The sequence below is a fragment of the Pleurodeles waltl genome, chromosome 2_1 (genome assembly GCF_031143425.1).
Source record: "Pleurodeles waltl isolate 20211129_DDA chromosome 2_1, aPleWal1.hap1.20221129, whole genome shotgun sequence".
NCBI classification, from domain to species: Eukaryota; Metazoa; Chordata; class Amphibia; order Caudata; family Salamandridae; genus Pleurodeles; species Pleurodeles waltl.
Window position 1 is genome coordinate 899,188,257 of NC_090438.1, and position 16,770 is coordinate 899,205,026.

Sequence of the window (16,770 nt, forward strand, 5' to 3'; positions counted from 1 at the left end):
TCATTGTCATAGCTAATACACATTTTCTAAATCACAGACTGACTCCAGATTGTTTTGTGGTTCAAGGGTGTTTATTGAAGTGCTAATTATTGTAGGGGGTGGTAAAATGGTGATGGGTGATGGTGGAATAATGTCCATGGCAGAGTCCAGTCTATTAGTCTCACAGGTGCACTGCCCATATGGGCATAGGAAGTGGAGCTGGAACAGTTCCAATCTGGACAGGGTCACAAAGTGGGACAGTGGGATGACAATCAGGGTGGTCTCATTTCCTGGCGGGGGTCTTGCCATCTTGCTCTGTCGTGTTCCTGGATCTCAAGGACCGCTTGCGGGGTGGTTGTCCGTCAGCAGGGGGTGGAGTGCTGGTGTGGTGGTTCTGTGGCGGGGCGTCCTGTCCACTAGCGCCGGCAGAGGTGGTGGGCACTTCATCGTCCAGGCTAGTGTCAGGGGCCCCTTGGAGTGCCACGTGTCCCTCATGATCTTCTGCATGTCCTTCAGCACCCCTACTATGGTGCCGAGGGCGGAGCTATTGGTTCTGAGCGCCTCCCTGAACCCCAAATACAGCTCGTCCTGCATGTGCTGGGTCTCCTGAAACTTTGCCAGGACCGTCGCCATCGTCTCCTGGGAGTGGTGGTATGCTCCCATGATGGAGGAGAGGGCCTCGTGGAGAGTGGGTTCCCTTGGCCTGTCCACCCCCTGTCGCACGGCAGCCCTCCCATTTCCCCTGTGTTCCTGTGCCTCCGTCCCCTGGACCGTGTGCCCACTACCACTGCCCCCAGGTCCCTGTTGTTGTTGGGGTGGTGGGTTATCCTGGGTTCCCTGTAGTGGTGGACACACAGCTGATTGACGTGTCCTGGGAACGGAGGTATGGGCCCGCTGGGTGGGTGCTGTGCTGGTGTTACCAGAGGGTGGAAGGTCAGTGTTGGGCTGTGCCTGTGCGAGGGGAACCGACTGTCCCGAGGCCCACGATGGTCCGGGCTGGTCATCTTGATCCAGTTGGCCAGAGCTGCTGTCATCACTGTGGGCCTCTTCTGGGGGTGGGGTAGAGATATCTGGACCCTCCTGTCTGGTGACGTTAGATAGTGGTCCTGCAGGGGTATAAAAGCATGATTATTGCATGTGTGTGTGTCATGGTGTGCAATGGGTGGGTGAGCTTGTACCCCAGTGCTAGCTTTCCTGTGTGGGGGCTTGTGTGATGATGGTTAGGGGTTGTTATGGGTATGTGCAGTGGGCATGCTTTAGTGAGGGGTGTCCATGCTTTGTTGTGTCCTACAGGGCTTGGTGTTGGGATGGGTGGTTTGTGTTATTAGTACATTAGTGAGGAGTTTGAGTGATAGGGGAGGGGGTGAGGGTGGGGGTGTGTGATAGCATGCAGGTAGGGTGGGGGATATGATAGTTAAGATTTGACTTACCAGTGTCCATTCCTCCACCGACTCCTCCGAGGCCATCAGGATGCATAATGGTCAAGACTTGCTCCTCCCATGTTGTTAGTTGTGGGGGAGGAGATGGGGGTCCGCCGCCAGTCCGCTGAATCGCGATGTTGTGCCTGGAGACCACGGAATGCACCTTCCCCCGTAGGTCGATCCACCTCTTCCTGATGTCCTCCCGATTTCTTGGGTGCTGTCCCACTGCGTTGACCCTGTCGACTATTCTTCACCATAGCTCCATCTTCCTAGCTATGGAGGTGTGCTGCACCTGTGATCCGAATAGCTGTGGCTCTACCCGTATGATTTCCTCCACCATAACCCTGAGCTCCTTCTCTGAGAACCTGGGGTGTCTTTGGCGTGCCATGGGGTGGTGTAGGTGATGTGTGGGGTGGTGTATGTGGTGATGAGTGTGGTGATGTGTAGTGGTGTGTGGTGTTTTGAGCGTGGATGTTGTGTGGGTGATGGTGTTGTGTACCTCTGTGTGGTGGGGTTGTCTATTGCTGTGCTCTCTCTCTGTTGCCTTCGTCTCTAATTTTTGGTCATAGGGGTTTGTGGGTGATGTGGGTGTGTGTTTTATATTGTGTTGGGTGTGTGAGAGTGGTGTTTGTATGTGTATCAGGTGTGTGTATTTTGAATTGTCCAATGTGGCGGTGTTTTGGAGATGTGTGTGTATTTTGAGCGCGGCGGTGTGTACCGCCAATGGAATACCGCGGTTGAAAGACCGCCACGTGGATTCGTGGGTCGTAATAGCATGGGCGTGTTTCCGTTGGCGTGACGGTGGAGGATTTGTTATTGCCAGTTTATCACTGACCTTTGGTGTGGTGGAGTTGTGTGGGTGTCTGAATTTCGGCGGTTTCCGAGATGTGTGTCATAATAGCTGTGGCGGAATTCCGCGGCCGCGGGGGTGTATTGGCGGTCTTCTGCACGGTGATAAGCGGCTTTTACCGCCAATGTTGTAATGACCCCCCATATGCACATAAATATCAGATTTCAAAGCAGATGATGATGACATCAGTAAATCATCAAAATACAGATTTAACAATCAATTTCAGAGCTGGGCCACTCCTAATACTAACCAGAATTGGGACTTGCATGTGTTGGAACGGGCTAACACATGCAGGCAAAAGCAAAAATAAAAGGAGGCAAAAATAATTTGGAAAACATCTAATTGAAAATAACTCACTACAAAAATATGCTGGCATAAGTTACTACCTAGAAGGGAAAACAAGAAACCACATTTAGTTACACATCTCCTCATGGGATAGCAGACAGTGTTGATTCATCAAGACATAGCGATCATCTTCTTCCGGCATCCGTTGATAGCAGTATCAGAACAGTGCACACCACGAGCTGAACATAGGACAGATCAGCAGTTCAGAATTGGTTGGCCTTATTAGTACTGAACCACATAACAGAATAGGGCAGTTAAGACTATGATGAGAAACTTCATCAGGAGATATAGAGGAGAGAATGGGACAGCAGATTAAAAAGGAAACATAGAACTGACTCCAAAAAGATCTCAAGATGGACTGACTACAGTTTCAAAGTTCTTCACTAATTAAAATAACCAAAATCCATTCAATTGGTCCTTCAGGTGGGAACATTAGGGACGTCAATTTCAGCACCCAATCATTGTAGTTGGCACCACCAAGTTCAGTTACATTTGGAAAGCTTCTCTACAAAAAGTCCATTGTTCCCTACCATGACTTCATATGATTCTGCTAAAATATTGCATTTTCTAATAATTTGAAACTTACAATTCTTTTCCTAATGCACACAATAATATAAGCTAATATTCTTTCACATGAGTTCCATTAGTTTCCTCTCCATTCGATAGCCAGAACAAATAGTGTTACATTATTGCGACTGAAACATGTCTCTTCTCCAGAAACCCAAGAACATTCATCATTACATTTGCTGCATAGTGGAAAATTAATGTCAGAGGACAATGAAAACAAATAAAATTGTCCATGACTGCTTGCAAAATGAACCTTCCAGGCCTAGTCATGTTAGGAAAGCATAGTGCACATTAATACAAATAATACAACAATAAAACCTGATGCGCAGCTTATATTTTAAATCATATATGCAAAGCAAATTATTTTATTTCAAACATTATGCATGTTATGTCAAAGCAATTTAAAAGTGCATTTATTTTTCTAAACACATAATTCATTGTAAAATCCTTTTATTTCAATATAAGTGTGTTTAATTCAAGTTAATTTAATACTCGTAATGTATTTTTTTTTCTATTTCATCTACCTGAAAATAATAATCTTGTGTTAATATTCATTGTTAATTCACACATTTATGAATGCAATATGTTTCATGTTAAACGTGATATCAAATTACGATTAGTAGGCACAAATATCCACCACAATTTTAATGTGCAAGTTTTCTTTTCGTCATTATTTTATCTGTTAGGCTTTTAAAACTGTAGATTTATTAGCTGCTGTATGCTACTTCTATTGATCAATAATTGTTGCTCTCTCTCAACATCAAACTCACCATGAGGTACCAAGTCAACACAGTGTAATACTCCTGCTTCTTCATTTTGCACATGTTACATAAAATGCTCAAGTGACTTCCCTAAAGCACAAGACACATCATCATCCAAGCCCCATCATCAGTCAGCATGACTATGGAAACATCCTCTAAGTAGGAATTGGTTAGAAGAGATGCCAGTTCATGCTCCTTAGTCACGTGTTCAAGGTCCTGCATGACTCCGGACCAATCACCGCCTGAGATTCCAAAAACCCTTCAGACACTTTTGCTTCGCCTCCCTTGCACTGGCCCATATCCCCTGCATACAATGCAGCAGAGCAGGAGGATTCGCCTTCTTCTATCTCACAGCCTCCACATGCACCTCAGGACCACCCCAACTCTACATGAGTTCCGTAGGACGCTGAAAGCCTGGCTCTTCAACTGAGACAAGTTGTGCCCTACAAGTTGACTGATTGATTGACTGATTCTATTAGGAATGTGGCAACCATACTGGGCTCAATGTACAAGTGTATCTTAAGATGGTTTAGGTCCCCAATAGGCAGATACCCTATTCTGTGTTATGGCATCCTGGAGCTCTAGCAATGATTGCTTGGAAAGGGGTCACCAGTGGATCTTTGTAGATGAAATGTCACACTGTTTTGGCCAGGGAACAGAAACAATAGCACAATTGACGTCGCAATAATATTTATATTTCAGTCTTTGGGTGTAATCATTAATTGACCCCAGCCACTGGTCATATGGACTTTTGTTCTTCGACAAAGAAAATTAAAAGGAGCAATCTTAAGCATCGAAACACCATGAACAGTGATATCCAACTTAGGACACCACAATAATCAAATCAGAGAGTTGATGCAAATTGAAGGGTTTTATTAACAATTCTAATAACATTTAAATTGTTTTATTCAGTAAATATTAGTGTTTTTTCATTATGACAAGTTCAAATAATTAATTAGTCAATATTTCAAAACAAGGGAAAATACCAAATTAGTGAAAATTACAATTTATATAGCGATAATACAACAAGCTGTTACATAATTTTCCTCTGCTAATTTAAGGATTAGAATGGCTATTTAAGCCGAAGTAAAGGTGTCAGTTCAGAAACCCAATAAAGAGTTCTGATTAGTGAATACGATGCAAAAGCATGAAAGTTTCTCATTTGAGCAAAGGAAGTTTCAAACTGGAAAGCATTCTTGTCTATAAACCAGCAGACATATTTAGAAAGTAAAAAGGGCTGAAATGGAAATCTCTCTAGAAGAGAGGTAACTCTATAGATCACCTTAAAATAGTTTCAAGAGCTCTCGAATGTGAGAGGCTAGAATGCGAAGAGTGTGAATGCCAGCCTACTACAGGAGCACATGCTCCTATAGGTTTATTAAAAAACACAAATTGAAACATCTGATACATTCCCCATTCTCAGTGTCTCATTGGATTTCAGAAAAAACAGGGATCAGGTAAATTACTTAGTTTCTCATGTCTTCACAATAGACCCCAGAAGCAAGTCCTTGAAAAGATACATTGTTCACATCTTGTGGTTCAGACAGTTCTTCCCATGAGTTATATTCCCTGTCATCTCCTCTCCTCCCGGGGTGAACCTCACTGTCAGTTCCCTAATACATAACAAATGTCTATTCACTAACTAACAGAAGGCTCCTGGAAAGTTACAGCATCTGCACTGGGAGAGAAAAACATCTTGTGAAAAACAACAGCTAAACGTGAAAAACAGCCCTTTCAATGCCTATGTCTAAATGAAGGGTAATGTAGGATCAGTGCTCAGGCTAACTTAAATCAGTAAATTATTATCTCATTTATATGCTTATGATGCCTAAGTATGAATACTTACTACAAAATTGCATTTATTATGCGTATGTTATTGAACATAGAATTTTGCATATTGTATTTCAATGTATTTTATTATGCAAAAGGAAAAAAAATGCTGTTCACACCATCTTAATTCTTCACTGGTACCCAGGACCCGAGGTCCGGCACCTTTACAGAAAGCTCAAAATTAAAAGCAGGAGGAGGAAGTGCAGAAGGAGAACATTGATTCATGGCTATACAGCTTCACAGCATTATCTGACCACTACTGCACATCCAAGCTGGGCTCCTGGAAAAGAAACAAGCAAAAAAGTACAAGATGCTGTGAAGTACGCACCTTGCTGTCAGTGATAGTAAGCCTAGTTGGAAGCAGCTACACTTTTGTAAACCTTGCCATAAACCGCTGAAACCTTTCCTTTGTCCTCTCCTTGTTGGACTCCTTGGGTCGCTGAGAAGCTGCAAAGGTTAAGGTAAGTAACAAGGCAAAAGCAATTAAGTGTCAAGCTGTGAGACAAGAGACTGCATAAAATATACATAATTTAAGAGCTGTTTAACAGGCAGCAACAGCAATTGAAGCTAGCAACTGAACCTTGTATACATCCTATACATAAGTAATTTATTCATTTACAATCTACATTGAAAATAATAGGTTACAGGTGCTGGAGATGAGATTGTTCAGTTCAGTTAAAATCTCAGTTTACCACTGTCAGGGAAAATCCCCACTGCCTTCTTTTCTCAGGTCGATGAATCTTTGGCATTGATGGAGATTAATGTGGAGCTGTACATCACATTTAAATTATCACAATTTCCAATTTATATTTCAATCAATAAAGAGAGTTTTGTTTGGGTTATAGGGCTTTTATTATTTAAATCTTGTTCAGTAGTTCGTCTTTATTAAAGTCACAAGATAAAATTTATGAATCTCAATCATTAGAGTTTTGTTAGAAATTAATAATCAAATGAGTAATCAATGAATCATGTTCTATAAATGAAAGAATTCATATTCTAGGAATTAAAAATGTGAAAGCATAAAATATATGTGAACCTTTGTTCAACCATTTTTAAGTTATCCTCCTTTTTATAGCTGCCTGTAGACTGTTTTTACGCAATATGCTTGGTTTTTGTTAAATGCTCACATGGTAGAAACCTGTTGACAGAATCTTGAAGGTTTCTATTCTGTGACCACAAACTACAAGAATGTGAGGGCAAGCACATAAATCTGCCTTATCTAAGAAATGCTTGATTGGGGCCTTGGGAGTTGAAAACTAAACAACTATTTTTGAAAGACCCTACATTTCATGAATTATCAAGCTGCTCTTGCAAAAATGTTTGCTGTGACTAAAAACTTCAAATTTTGCATTATCATTCTTGTTGAAATGCAGATGCAAAAAGAACCTGAATGTGGCCTTGGGGGTAAAAGAGCTGTTTACATAAAATGAATGCTGATTGCTTCAAGGGAGGGCTTTGGAATTGACATAAGTAACTAACTACAAGTAATGGAGTTCAAGCCAAAATGTTCAACCGTTGAGATCTTGGGTTTGGCTTATTTGAAGTTTTAATTATATAGCTGCCTGTACTAGAATGACTAAGCACATACAATGCATTCTAATAGATATTCCTATATGTAAAAAGCACAGTGCATTTTAAGTAAGACAGAACACTTTGGCAAATTGGTCAACTGCATGGTCCTGGTCGAGCATGGGCAATGAACATTGGTCCTCATTTGCACACCATGATCCAGTGCAGACTGTTTATTTCCTTTCAGATAATTATGCTTTCATAGAAGAGAAAGGTGTCAGTCCACAAACCCAGAAAGAGTTTTGAATTCAAGAGAAATTATAAAGCTTGAAGCTTCAGCATCAAACGTCAGCTCAGTAATTCAGAATTCAATCAAAGCAGAACTTCTCACGAAGGGAGGTTCAAGAAACTCAATAGAGTTTCTAAGCAATATGCTAACATGAACATGAAAAGGATCTTAAGGAGAGGAAGGTAGGTGAGGTGACCTACTCTAGGAACACACATTATTATAGACAGACAAAAGCAATGTTGCAAGTTCGTGTTGCTTCTTTTTTCTTCATTTGACCAATCAGCTTTTTAATGAACCTATGGGAATGCATTCACTCCCCATCTTCTGACAGGAACACAATAAACTTCAGACAGCAACTTCTAAGACTGCAACTATGTCTTATTGTGTAACTACTTTTTCTAAGTTCTCATGATTTATCATCGGATTCAAGACCACATCCCCATGTGTGAACTTTCATATGTAACCTTCTAAATAACTAGTCTGTTAGTTAACAGTAGTCTTTTTAGAAGTAGAAACATCTGTATAAACGAGAAGTAAAACATTTTGTGCAATGACCATTCATCGCTAAAAACAAACCTTCAAGATCAAGTCTTGTGCTGATTCTAAAATTTCTTAACTTAGTTAAGTTATTATGTCAATGTCCAAATGTTGCATGCCTCACATGTTTTAGTATGATTGCTTCCCACAATTTTACATTTAAAACACGTTTTAAACATTGTTAGATTTGCACGTTATGTCTGCATTATTTCTTGACATTTTAAAAACAGGGCTTCACCAATGACCTGAAATGTTTGAAGGAATGTGCTTCTAAGGAGGGGAATAAAAACAAGCAAAGGCTTAATTGTTTGAATCGGAAAATGGAGATCATTTGAAAAATTATAGGCCATCAAAGGTTACCAGAAAATCAGCTGCAATCAGTCAAATGAAGAAACAGGAAATGGTCAAAGGCAACACAGCATGTGTGAAAGTCCCTTTGAAGGCAAACATGGAGAAATAGGCATTTTGAAAAGAAAATTGTTATAAATTGTGACAAGGCAGGTCCTGGGAGCCAAGTTGGAAACCAGCATTAATACTAGCGCTAACTCGATAGGTATGACCGACTGCCAAAGGACCTTTGTAGAAAGCATGGTGAAACTGAATAAAACAATGGCTAATGAGAGTTCAACCCTCCTAGAACAACTTTCAAAATCTACAATCCAAATCCTAATAGAAAATAGAAACAAATGAAAAACAGCATCAAGCAATGAAGTAAATGGGTTTGAGGGCATCACAAATTCAATAATACAAAGTGCAAGAGTTTCATAAAATTCCCTGTTCTGTGCAAACATGCAACTTTGTATAACCGAGGATACTGCTTCCTTTATGGACTATAACAACAATAGTGACAGTTATGATCAATGAGTGCAGCCATGTACTGTTAATAGATATTATTTTTTAAAACAACAGAAACAAAATTGATCACAAAGAATCAGGTCTGACTGGAGCTGCAAACAAAGACATGAGCACTAGCCTAGAGCGCAGCAGATCCATTTTTCAAGAGCTACCACATCCACTACCACAATTACAAGATTCACAAGATCCATTTCACACAGTTGAAACTAGCAAATCCCACAATGATTCTATACCTACCATCCAGAAGGTAGACTGCTTGCTCAAGCAGTTGATGATTGACATTAAGGATTTGAAAATAACGCAAGTTAATAGAGTATCTAAAATTGAAGCAAAGTTAGAGCAACAAACAGAAAATTTCAATGCTTAAATGAAAGAAGGGAATAGTTAGACACATGTTTTGACTTTAGAAGATACACTGGACTCTCTGAAATGTTACACTCCAAATACAAAAACACATGAACATGAGCAAAACTACAATACAGGATTTGAAAAAGCAATCACAGTGATCACATTTGACACTGATCAATGTATCTGTAAATTAGGATGGCAAGAGAGATATGGAAGAGATAGTTATCAAACCCATCTTCACTTATGTCCTTAAAGAATTCCAGTCAGGTTGTACTATTGCAAGAGTACATTGAGTCCCCTTTGGAAGGGGCTAGAACATGAACCGTTGTGGGTTATTTTTAAGACTTCAGGATAAAAGAGAAGGTTCTAAAGAAGGCAATTCAATTGAAAATGATTAACACTGATGTTTTTACCTTTACAGTTTCCCCAGATTTATTCTTTGAGACTTCTAAATGAAGATGAGAATTTAAGCAGCTGGAAGAGAAATTCCTCATGCCTTGGGAGCATATACAGATTATGCATCATGCAAAGGTAAAAAAAAATCCATGGTCTAGAAGATTTTATATTTTGTCAGAACTATCTAAAGAATAAAATCTGTTGCTTACCAACCTGTGACTGTCTAAAAAATGATTACATAGTTTATATCATGAGGTAAAGTGCTACAGGAGTGCCACAGGTGCAAACCAATTGTACCAAATAAATATACAACGCAGCTGAACTTAGCTTTTGGGGGGGCAGGCATACATTCAAGGAGGGGGAAACAAGGGGACAACACACAAGGTAAGATAGGGGTACTCGGGCAGGTAACACAAAGGACGAGAGAAGTAAAGGAGAGGGAGGGACATGATGACAGGGCACTACAGACAAATACACAGATAAGAGATGCAAAAGGCGCTTACACTGCAATGAGAAAAGAAAAATCTTCCCTTAACAATGCACTTTTGAGGGGGGTCATATATTAATATCTAATATCTGTAATATGTTTAAGAAGGACAACATGTCGGAGGAACTTTACAGTAAATGCAATTGGGTATTTTTTTGGGATGCAAATTCATGTTGGGAAAATTGTGCCAATTAGTTACAATGTCAATGGACTAAAGTATAAGTGCAAAAGGAAAACCATATTTATTTGGCTGAATCAGTTCTACACAGTAATAATTCTACTACAAGAGATAACCAAATATAGCACCCTCTGTTTCCTCACCTTTCGGCCTTTATGTTCATACAGACCCTTCTCCATATTATATGTAGCTAAGAACTGTGAACCTCCATTCTTCAAATGTTGGTGGATCTGAGCTTATCTATCAGGAGGCAATACAGAGGCAAGTAACCATCAAGGCTACAAAGACCATATATAATTAGCCTTTGGCTAACCCACTGTATTCACCAAAACCCAACTGCATTACTTGAGGAGTAATACTATCTGGGTTCCTAAGTATCATTCCAATAAAGGCACGACTTCTCAACTGTAGCTATTTAATTGTGGCCAAGCAAAAGACATATGTATAATTTCCACTTGATCAGCTCCAAACTTATGACAGCTAGAATCAGCTCTCCTATCCCGTCTAAATAATTTAGCAGGAGTATGATACAAATCGAATACCATTTCAAAATGCGGACTTTTCACTGTTAACAGAGTTTCTCAACATCCAAAGTGCACTCGAGCAATGGCCCTGACACCTCGAACCTTTCTTCTCATTTACTTTTTGGGAATTCCAAGTTACTTTGTAGGCCCTGCATTAATGGACTGTAAACCTGGCTGATCCTGGTGCCTTGCTTGATAACCTCCATAATAGGGGATTTTACGAGTGAGATTTTTTTCTTATCCTGTTTCATAATAAAATCTCTCACCTGTGGATATTTAAAGAATTTAGGGCCAGATGTAGGAAAGTAAAAATTTGCGAGTCGGAAATTGCGAGTCATTGCGACTCACAATTTCCGACTCGCAAAATGGGATCGAACAAAAAAAAGCGACATCAATTTGCGACTCGCAAATGATGTTGCACCGCAGACTGCGAGTCCGCTGTTAGCAAGGTCGCTTTTTGTGACCTCGCTAAAAACGAACTCGCAATTTGTGAGTCAGGTGTCGCAAATTGCGACTGTTCCGCAAATTGCATGCAGGTGCAGCAAAACAGTTGGGAAAACACTTCCTGGCTCTTGCTGATGACATCAGAGCCAGGAAGACATCAAATACACCTGAAAGGAAGGAGGACCACTCCCTTTTCAATCTGCTGAGCAACTACCTGGAGGAACAGCTGCTACCATGGAAGACACAGGCAGTGCAGGAAGGAAGAGGACATTTAAATTCTCAGAGAAGGAACTTGAGGTGCTGACAGAAGAATGCTGCCAGCACCATGACCAGCTTTTTGGAAAGACAGCCCTGAGTGTCCCAGACACTGATAAGAGGAGGATCTGGCAGGGATTCCAGGAGAGGATCAATGCCATAGGGGTGAGCCACAGAAGCATTGAAGAAATTAAAAAACGGTGGTTGAGGGAGATGAGGGGCACAGGAGGAGGCCCATCCACCATCCCACTACCCTCAGCCATGGAGGAATTGGTGGAGCAGACCCTGGAGCCTGAGGAAGTGTCAGGAATGGGAGCACTGGACACGTCAGTGCAAGGGACATCCAAAAGTGAGTACCATGAAACATGCATGTACACCTATAAATGCTATACCCCCACTCACCCAGTACAAAGCAGCATGCACAACCAGACTAGCTCCATTCCAGACTAGCAACCACCAGAATGGTGCATTATGGGCAATGTAGTACAGTAGGCAGCATATAGGCAAATGTTTATTATGAGGCATACAACAGATGTTAGAGATTGACAGTGTGTTCCCTATGTCCATCAGGTCTCCCACAAGACACCCCCACCAGCCACACCATCCAGGGTGAAGACAGCAGGCCACAGGCAGGGCAGGAGGCTGCAGCAGCCAATACAGGGCCCAGCACAACACCACCACAGTCCCCTCCAGATGAAGAAGTGGACATGGAGGAAAGAGGCATGACACCTGGTCCCAGCCACACTGTGAGACAGCAAGAGCCAGAAGCACCACTGCGTCGCAGACGCAGAGTCCAGGTCCAGGCAGTGGCCCAGGAGGATATAGGGGAGGCATCCATGTCTGCAGTTGAGGCATCCCTCCTATCTGGTCAGCGCTTGCAAACAAGGCAATTGAGGATTATTTCAGGGGCAATGCAGAGGATGGAGCACAATTTCACACATGGCCTGGCAGAAGTGAACACACAGTTCACAAGACTGAATGACAATGTCAGTGACCTAACACAATCAATACGCCAACTGGTGACGGAACTGGTGGCTGAGAGACAAAGTGCAAGGCGCCGTGAGCGCCAACTAGTGCAGAGATTTGACCGCGTGGCAGCGTCCATTGTCTGTCTTGCATTGAACACCACAGGCCTGTCACGTCGGACCGTGAGCCTGCAGGTGGAACTGGGCCACTTTGCAGGGGATGTGGCACGGGGACTGTGCCGCATTAGCCACACTGTGGACATGTTGGAGGACAGGCAGGTGGCAAGGGGCACGGGTGAGACCCCTCAGGACAGTGAGGAGGGGTCCACTATCAGCAGTGCATCTGCCACAGACATACCTGTACTGCGGAGTGGCAGTGCACGTCAGGGGTCTGCTGACCCACCTGGCACGAGCCATGCTGGGCGAACCAGGAGGAGGTGTTAGGCACAAACACTGCAGGACTCATGAGGCACATGCAGTTAATGTGTCCTCATTAAGGGTAGACATGTGCAGCCCCTTACTGACAGTTCTGTTATTTAGTTATTAGGTTCACTTATTAAAATGTTTTGTTTGATCCACTTCACAACTGGGCTCTTTGTGTGTGACATTGGTGAGTGTGGTGTCTGTTGCCACGTGCCTTCCAAAGTGTTGGTTTGCAATGTGGTCCCGTCTCTGTCTGCCTTGATTTGCAATTCTTCTATCCCCAGGCTGGTGATGTGGTAGCTCTTGCTCATCATCCTCCGAATCAGGGTCTGCAGGGGTGGGATGTAGCCCACGTCTGGTGGCAATGTTGTGTAGGATTGCGCATGAGCCAACGATCTTGAATGCTGTTATTGGGGCATACTGGAGCGCACCTCCACTTCTGTGGAGGCATCGAATCTTGCCTTTACCAGTCCAAAGGTGCTCTCTATGACATTTCTAGTCCGCCTATGTGCACTGTTATATCGCCTCTCATTCTCATTGCTGGGTGTTAGGTACGGGGTAAGTATCCAAGGTCGTAGCGCATATGCACTGTCACCTGTTTGGTAAAAATTAACAATGTTAGCAGGGCATGGATGGTTTCTACAGTGACTGGGTGTATGGCTTCAGGGTGTCTTCAGCAATACCTAATAGATATCCGTCTCCAAACTCCCCATGTTCTAGGCGTTGGTGTATCCCACTGTGCCTGAAAACGTAAGAGTCATGTGTACTCCCTGGAAATTTGGCTACCATGTCAGTGATGACATAATGGGCGTCACATACCACCTGGATGTTCAGTGAGTGTGTACACTTCCGATTGCGGAACAGATATTTCCGATTTGCAGGAGGGCATATTTGTATATGTGTCCCGTCTACACACCCTATTACATGTGGGAAGTTGCCAATTCTGTAGAATTCCGACTTGGTGCTGTTCATTTCTGCCTTATTCCTGGGTAGGTATATGTATCTGGACATGTGTGTGAGTATGGCATCTAGGAAATATCTGAAGAACCGTGAGAGTGCACTTTGGGATACCCCACCTGCCACAGCAATGACCCCCTAATAGCTACCCGAGGCCAAGAGGTGCAGTGAGCATAGCACTTGCACATGTGTGGGGATGGCGCTGCCGCGCACAGTCTGTCGTTGAAGCGGCGGATTGAGTAGATCAATTAATTCTAAAATTGCTGCACTGCTGAGTCTGTATTTGTCATAAATCTCCTCCTCAGTTTGTTGGAAAAGTGTCTGCCTGGTTCTGTATATTCTCTCCTGTCTCTGGCTCCTCCTCCTCTGCTGGGCAGTGTGGACTCTCCTCCTCCTTGCTATCACATATGTTTCAGCCATTCTGAGTAACCCAGATGCCTTCTGGGTCTCCTTTTATACTTTGGTTCTGGTTACCACCTGCTCTGACTTAGTGGTAATTTGGGTGTGCAAAATGGGCTTTTTGCGACGAGTCGCTATTTGCGACTGGCTTTTTCATATGGTTTGTGACTCGCAAATTGCATCTTCCTATTTGTGGGTTGCAAAATCAGGTCCCAATTTTTGCGAGTCGGTAATGGCTCGCATCGCAATTTGCACTACGGAAATGGGATTTTTGCATCCCATTTCCGATTTTGCGGCGTCACAAATTGCGATTTGGGCCATTTGCGACTCGCAAATTTTTGCTACATCTGGCCCTTATTTCTGCTCAAACCAAATGTATCATGCAGCTCGTCATCATCATCAAACAAACTTTATTCGACTTTCAACAAGTCATAAAAGTATCAAATAAAAACACATCTATATATATAAACACAATAAATAGGTAAAAAAGTAGAGAATAAATAAATAATAAAAATAAAATAAAAATGCACCTCATTAATTTATCCATATACAAATATTTAAATCACCTTAATAGATTCAGACTAGTGCGCCCATGGACTTCCTTACGGTTAGTACCAAGCATAAAAAAATTGCCAAAATTCCGCACATTTCGGTAGAAGATAGGACCTGTAAGCTAAAATACGCATCAAGACACTGGCGTAAGATAATCGATCTTAAAAATGACATTAAAAAACATTTTCTCTGTTTATGATAACATTTCCAAAGGAGGACCACATGCATCGTAGATTGGGCTGCCTTCGCGTCGCAGGGGCATTCTCTTAACACTGTGCTCCAGTTATTCATAGTCGGAAAAGTTACTAGGTGATGGAAGGTGTCTAATCGTAATCTTGTAAGGACAAGACGATGTTGAGGGTTTGTCATGCTTACTAGGTAAGGCTGCATGCCTTCCGTAGACAGAATCAGTTGGTTAGACCTAACACTGGGCTTTTTTGATTCTGCTTTCCATCGCTGGTCTTCCAAGTACTTAAATGTCATGGCCCTCAATTCTTTCCTGGTTATTTTTCCCAATAATTCTGGGTTTGTATACTAGTCTTTACAACCCATATTTCCAAAAAAGAACATAATATATTTCAACCAAGGAACTCTTAGCGAATGAGTTAGCCTCATACAATCAGATAGGATGGCCTTGTTTAGTCCAGTGTGCTCCGAGGTCCATACTTTGAGCCATAATAATAATGGCTGTATCTTTATCAAATCGGCTACAAAGGAGACCCCTAATTCCACATGGCTGATGTATGATGATCTACCATTTGGTACCATTAACAAGTATCTGAGGAAGTCATTCACCACCGTCTGAATCGGATTGCAATTAGTATGCCCCCAGATACCTGATCCATACACGACAGCCGGGATGCACTTAGCTTTATAGATTTTTTCATCACATGAGCACAGCTGGTCTCTTTCAAGGAAATCTCCCATTCTCAAGATGACATGCTCCTCAAATCTTTTACCAACACTATCATGAAATATAGCTGGCAGATCGAGGGATCCTCATAAAGGTATGCATATATCGATTAAACCTTGTAATATTTATTTTCCTTTTTAACAGTTGCCATACCTTAAAAGCCCCATCCAATGTCTTAGACCTGGTCCTTTTAAAATAGCTCCTTTCTGCATTCCTCAAGAAACATTCCTTGGCTTCAGCCCTTAGCATAAGCTCATAAATAGTTGGGCTCTCTGAATAATTTTCATTGAAAGTGCGACCTGTAATTAAAACAGCCATATGCTGCAGGATAGAGGACCAATAATACAACGTAAAGCTTGTGCCGCTGAACCTCCTCTATTTCTAAGAAGAATCATATATCTTGCCGCCCTTCCTGCTTTTTAAACTGCCAAATAAAACTGGAGCATAACCCATCCAGCTTAGCCAACCAGCTTGTATTCAATTCCAAAGGGATGGCCCTCAACATGTATAAGACTTTCAGGCGGATAAGCATCTTCAAGACTTTACACGCCCATACTAATGACAAATGTAAATTATTAATTCTATTTAAATCCTGTCTGATCTTTCCCATCAAAGAAGCCCAATCGACGCCCACTAGGTTGTCAGATGTGGTTACTATCCTTATTCCTATGTAAATTGTGTCTTTAATCAGCCTATGATCTTCCCATTCATTGAGATGGGACACTCCAATTGACCCAAAGTTTTAAGCCTCCCTCTCTATCACAGCCAGAGCTTTTCTAGGATCCAGAGTCACAACAGCTATGTCATTAGCATAGGCCAAGACTTTATTATTAATTTAGTTGATTGTCACTGGCTAAACCCCCCTACTTTATTTCCATTGAACAATGAATGGATCTATAATGCAAATAATAAAGGTGAGCATGGGTATCCCTGCCTTGTGCCCCTCATGATGGGAATCTTATCAGAACTCTCTCCCATCACCTGAA

General features: G+C 42.1%; 1 long non-coding RNA gene across 2 annotated transcripts in view; it reads left to right on the top strand.

The window, feature by feature from the left end:
* The window catches only part of LOC138259239 (uncharacterized), a 183,954-nt gene that overhangs the window by 69,565 nt on the left and 97,619 nt on the right, over positions 1 to 16,770 (top strand). For both annotated transcript variants that reach the window (XR_011198692.1, XR_011198693.1), the window contains one exon: positions 9,713 to 9,822. This is a non-coding gene — a long non-coding RNA (uncharacterized lncRNA). The remainder of the gene's footprint in view (positions 1 to 9,712; positions 9,823 to 16,770) is intronic.